We start from the raw sequence: 6,000 nt of genomic DNA, 5'->3' as shown, positions 1-6,000 counted from the left end.
TGTACAGGCAAGACGTCCTTCCCCTCCCCAGCACGGATCCCAGACACAGCAGCGTCATGAGCAGTGATGCTGTTGGGAGCTCAGGCAGCAGCTCCAACCTGCACGTGAACACCCCGAGCAGCAAGTGGGGGCCGAGGGCTCAGCTGGGCACCACCGGGAGGGTCCCGGCTGTGCAGGGGCTGCCAAGCACCATCCAAGGCTCCCCAGGGACACGGCTCCAAGGAGCCACTTGGAAGGTGCCTCAGGGGGAGCGCAGGGAGATGGGCAGCCAGACACTGCATCTGGGGCACCAGGCAGGGCTGGGGGAAGTCCCGGCTTAGGAAGGGAAAGTGTCAGCCCCCTGTGAGGGCAGGAGGGGAGCAGGACCCTGGAGCTGCAGGGCACCAGCTGGGGCACAGCAGGCAGCTGGAAACCACCCCAGGCACTAAGTCAAGGCCAACAGACCATTCTGGTCCCAGGCAGTGAGTCACCGCTGTGACTGTCCCTCAAATGCCACTCAGGAGCCTTTGCTGGCAGGGCATTGTCTCCTCCGTCCCTGTGGCACTGCCCGGGCATCCTGCCAGCACAGCCGGGGAAGGGGCTTCCTCCAGCCCTTCCTCCCACCGGGGGGCCCAACCAGGCCTGGCCAGGGCCACACAGAACCAGCAATTGCAGAGCAAACTTTGCTTTTCACACCTTCCAAGCCTCTCCAAGGTGATACCTCCCCATCCCACCCCCACCAGGAGCAGGGAGCTGCCGGGAACACGGGCCTGACCCCCCCTTTTTGCCTTCTCAGAATAATTTCACAGCCTTTTCCCGGGCTCCTCCTCCTGCGATTTTCCCCGGCTGCTGCCAAATGCCACCTTGACAGCTGCTCCCTCCATCCTTCCCATTCATCCCTGATGGATTATGCAGGGGCTGGGATCTCAGACTCCACCAAGGAGTTCTGGGGGGATGATCCTCTGGCCGGGGATCCTACGAGGGATCCCACCCCCATCCCAGGGGCACAGAGGGGAATAACAATTTATTTCCCACCAGAGGGTCCCCGACTAAGCCCCGTTCCACCCCCGGAGAGCCTGTGGAGCAGAAGGAAGACTCTGTCTTCCAAAGCTGATTAAAAATAGATGCAGCATCTCGCTAATTATGCTGATTAATTAGCAGTTGTGGAGCATGGTGGGCACAGGAGGGGGCACACAAGGGTGGGGGGTAAAAGCGGGGTCAGAGCCCACCCTATGCTGCCCTGGCATCCCCAACCCCCCCAGGTTCCCCACACCTTCCAGGGTACTGGGGCAGCACATCTGGGGGGTCCCCACGCCCCCACTTCCCTCCCTATCGGCAACAGATGCCAAGTTCCACAGCGCTGCTGGAAATCAGGTCAGCAGTAGCCTGCAGCAGACTGAACATTCCTCATCCTGCCCAGGCTCTGGTGCCAGTGGGAGATGCCACAGGGCAGCCCCGCGCCAGCAGCCACCCCCGGCCCGGCTGGCAGAGAGGGAAGGAGGGATGGAAAAGTCTGGATCGCCCCATAAATCCCCTCCAGCCAGAAGGGATGAGGAAGGAGGCAGGGCTCCCTCACGCTGCTGACTCAGTGCTTGTGGAAGCTGGGGAATGGCAGCAGCCCCCCAGATGCCCCCACACACCTCGAATCTCTCACCCAACACCTGATGGGGTGGGGAAAACCCCACGGGGACAAAGCTGTGCTGATTTATTCCCCCTGGAAAGGTGAGCAGGACCTCGAATGCCCACAAAGCCCAGAGTGACAGCACCCACCCCCAGCTCACACCAGCCTTTCCCTTCCAGTCCCTCCAAATCCTCCCCATGCCCAGGGACAGGCAGGGGCTCCATGCACCGGTGCTGGATGGGGGATGGGCTGCTCCACAATTGGCAACGCTTTCTGCTCCCTCCCTGGATCCCATATGTTGGTCCATTAATATTCATGAGCTCTGTGGAAGCATCCGGAGCTGGGAGAGGAGCCCCGGCACAGCCCCGGTGGTCTCGGTGCTCGGGGGCCCGAGTTGCCCGATCCCCCCGGACCCCACAGCCCCTCTGCTGCAGCTCGACCCCTCCTCAGCCCCTCCGCACTCCCGACATCCAGGGCCCTTCCCGAGAGCTGGGGCAGGGGCACCGTCCCTCCCACACTCCCGCTGTGGCTCTGCCCCCCTTTCCAACCGCTCCTGCACCCTCGGCTGCTCCCCTCGCTCCCAGCGCAGCTTGGCTGATCCCGGGCGGGAGGATGGAGAACAGCAGCGGCGCGGGGAAGTTATTTCCAGCAAAATGGAATTTATCCACCTGCAGCCAGAGGCTCGAGGAGGCTCCAGGCAGGGACCACACAGCCCTGCCTGACCCTGGGGCTTCGGCCCCGGGCTGTGGAGGGAGACTCAGTGGAACACCAGGAGAGCTGGGAAGTTGTCCTCAAGGGATTAGGATTTCCCACGGGTGGGGTAGAGCCTGGCTCCTGCCCTGCCCCACCACCCACCCTGGGGCCACAGAAGTGTCAGGAAGGAGCAATAACCACATCAAATTAATTGGATCCCGGTTTACTGCAAACAAAGAGGAAGCAGGTGACATTTACCTAGCAGAGTAATTGATATCCGAGCAATTTGTTGGAGTAACCTCATTATATGCCAGCTGGATTTCCCAAACCCTCCCAATCCCACTCATTACGAACAAGGTTTGTGTGTTAATCAGAGCTCTTTAATCACGGGGCTGCCCATCATCATTCCAGCAAGTTACAAAGCCTCCAGATTTATCACAGACCCTGAACACTCTCCTAAGAATCTGCTGGATGTTTTATTAGCAGGCGATGATGCTCCTCGGGAAGACGCCGAACATTTCCCTCCCAAGCGATGGCTCAGGAGCAGAGCCGGCTCCTGGCACCACCTCTCCTCCCTTTCCTCCCCTCCCCGCTGGTAGCTCTCCCTCCCGCCCTGGCCTGGCTGATCAGCTCCTCCTCAGCACACGATCAGGAGCTGTTCCCACACCAGAGAAACGGCTCCAGTCAAAACAGGGCCCGGGAGGTGCCGGTGCCTCTGGCAGAGCCACCCACGCCAGGAGGGCACGTTCAGCAGCAACCCCCGGGCACGGGGCTCCTGCTGGTCCCGAGCCCAGACCCCTCCTTGGGTGACTCAGCCTGGGCAAGGCTTCACCTCTGCCCCCGGAGGCCCCAGCCCTGCCAGCCAGGCCCCCTCTGGGCAGGGGACACGGTGACCCTGGGGACAGAGGAGAAGGTGCCACAAAGAACTGGGTCCTTGCTGAGCTGCCCAAGAGCTCCCACACCCCTGCCCTCCCTCAGGAGGGGACACAGCCCCAGCCCCCAGCAGGAGAGATCCATGTGCCCCCCAGATCTGCCACCTTGCTCAGGCTGAACCCTGTACGAGCTGCTCCATCACCCTAATGACACAGCTCATAATTATCTCATTTGCTATTAATTTGCTTGTCAAGAGAAATTCCACTCATTTGCTTTTAATTAATGGGGCCTTAAAATAAAGCCACGGGGCTGGGAGGGCTCTGGTGAGAGGTGTCTGCAGCAGGATCAGAGAGGATCAGCCCAGACCAGCAACGCGAAGGGCAGTCGGGTGGAGAACTATTTATAGGACAAAAGGAAGGGAAAATCCAAAAAAAAGGACAAAGGGACAAAAAAATCCTGCAAGGGAGCCATGATGCTCCCCCAGCTCCCTTTGCACACCCGGGCACTGTCCATGGGCACTGGACACTGCATCCAAGAGGCCTCTGTACACCCTGACAAGGCTCAGCTGCCACAGAGGGAACCAACACGAAGAATGCCTGTTTGCAGCCAGAGAAGGAGGCTCAGAGCTGAGGAACAGCATCCCTGCTCCGAGAGCCAAGGGGACACAGCTGCCCCAGCAGCACCAAACGCACTGGGAATGTGGGAATGGAGGGGGGGCTCAGCAGTCTGGGTGCACCCAGACCATGGCTCAGTGCTGCCAGCCTGCAGCTGGACCAGGATTTGGGCAATCATGAGGAACAGCCCCTCCTAAACCCACCTAACCATGCCAAAAGGGGAGAGGGATGAGAATTAGGGGTGGGGAGGGGGGAAATCCCAATGAGACACTTCCCCCGTCCTCAGCATGAGTGTCCCGAAATACAAACCCTGAGTCACCAGAGCTCCACCCGTGCAGTACAAACTCACAGGCAGCACCTACACTGCCACAGGCTCCAGACACGGAGGTGGGAATTCATCCCACCCAGCCTCAGACACCTGTGACAGAGCTGCTCATCCAGACTCCCTCAAAACTCAGCAAACAGATTTTCACCCTAAGACATCTTCTCTCCCTTCTCCAGGGACCCCAGACACACAGTGCACACGTGGGGATCCTCCTTCCTGATCTCTGGGTGTCCACAAAAATCAGGGGAAGCAGATCCAGATAATCTGTAGCAGAACAAACCATTCATCACCTGACTGGGCCAGAGCCATCATTGCCACATCCCTGATCCCAGCACTCCTCCAGACCCACACCCTGTTCCCCAGCAGCACTGAGGGGTGACCAAAGCCAAAGACCCCTGCAGAGACTCCTGAACAGTCACAGATAGAAATAGTGAAGAGGAAAGCCCCCCTGGTGATAACAAAAGGCTTTACAACCAGTCAGTAATAAGTATTTTCCTCTGGTTCCCAACAATTTAACACCCAGAACAGCCAATTTCCAACAGTCAGAGTTAAAAAGGACAAGACATGTATGAGTTTACTTCGAAGGACACTCAAGCTCCACTCTCTGAGTTTCTATTAAGAGGTTTCATGCATTACAAAGCGATTTTCCCTTCCCAGGGGTATAAGCCAATTAGATAAAGACCAAGTTAAGCCCGTATTGTGTCCAAAGAGCCACAAGCAAACACCAAACACAAAGATTAGTCCTTTCCTTTAACCACTCTGGGTTTGGGCAGCTGAGAGAGCATCCCACGGCACAGGCAAACCCCAAACCCAGGGGAGCAGAGCCCCAGCTCCAACAGGGCTGCACAGGGGCTGCCAGGTGCCACTGGCACAGCAGCACCATCCTCCACCTAAACCCTACCCAGGTGACTTTAATCCAGAGTCATCCGAGTTTACCTGTACTTGGAATGAGAAGAGTTCAGAGACTCACGCAGAGGGAAGTCAGGGCAGTGATGCAGAGCCATGTGATTGGGTTTTTGATGCCTGGTTTTTTTTAACTTGAGCTTCTTTCCTCACTCCCTGCCGGGCCAGCCAAGGACAGCAGCACCCCCAGCCCTGGGTCCCTCACAGGGTGAGCACATGGACCCCACATGTATCAGAACACCCAGACCCCAGTGGGAAGAGGGAACTCCCAGCAACAGACCCCAAACAGCCACAGCCTCACATTCCTATTGACAAACTGGGCTCAATTCCTTGAGCTTCCACCCAAGTCACAGCTTTGGCTGCAGAACCTCCCCCAACCAGCACTCCCCAACTTTCTCATTGTCAAATACCAACCAGAAACACACACAAAAAAAAATCACCAACAGATCAGGAGATAATAAAACCATAGACACTCACCCACTCAGCTGCACAGCCAGGTCAGGGGGAGCCACAGCCCATGTGCTGAGGGAACCTGCTTTCCAGCAGAGCCATCCCAAAACTGCCCTAATCCCACAGGCCTTTGGCACAGCTGAGCCAAATAAGGGGGTTCAGCACAACTGGGATCAATCTGCAGGGGGAGTGGGGTGATCCAGGGATGACCCTGGGCTGGTCCTGTGGCTCCCAGCACAGGCCAAAGCCTGGGCCAAGGTAATGAGCAATTCCAGATGGATTTCCCTGGTGTTCTGCCCGAGAGAGGTGGGCAACAGCTGCCCCTGCCCACAGTGTGCCACCTGTGCCCAAATCTGTGACAGGCTGTAGGGGACTGTCCCCAGGGCTGGTGAAGTCGCTGTTTTGTGTGTGGTTGGAATGAGGAATGGATGAACTGACAGCAGTGCTGTGGCCCCTGGGAAGAGCCAGGACAGGTGCCAGACCAGTTCCTCCCAGTAAGAGCTCCCAGGTCGACAGCCCCACACAGGAGGCAGTTGGGGGTG

The sequence above is a fragment of the Lepidothrix coronata genome, unplaced genomic scaffold (assembly GCF_001604755.1).
Source record: "Lepidothrix coronata isolate B3197 unplaced genomic scaffold, Lepidothrix_coronata-1.0 Scaffold34, whole genome shotgun sequence".
Lineage (NCBI taxonomy): Eukaryota > Metazoa > Chordata > Aves > Passeriformes > Pipridae > Lepidothrix > Lepidothrix coronata.
Note: the sequence above shows the minus strand (reverse complement) of the source record.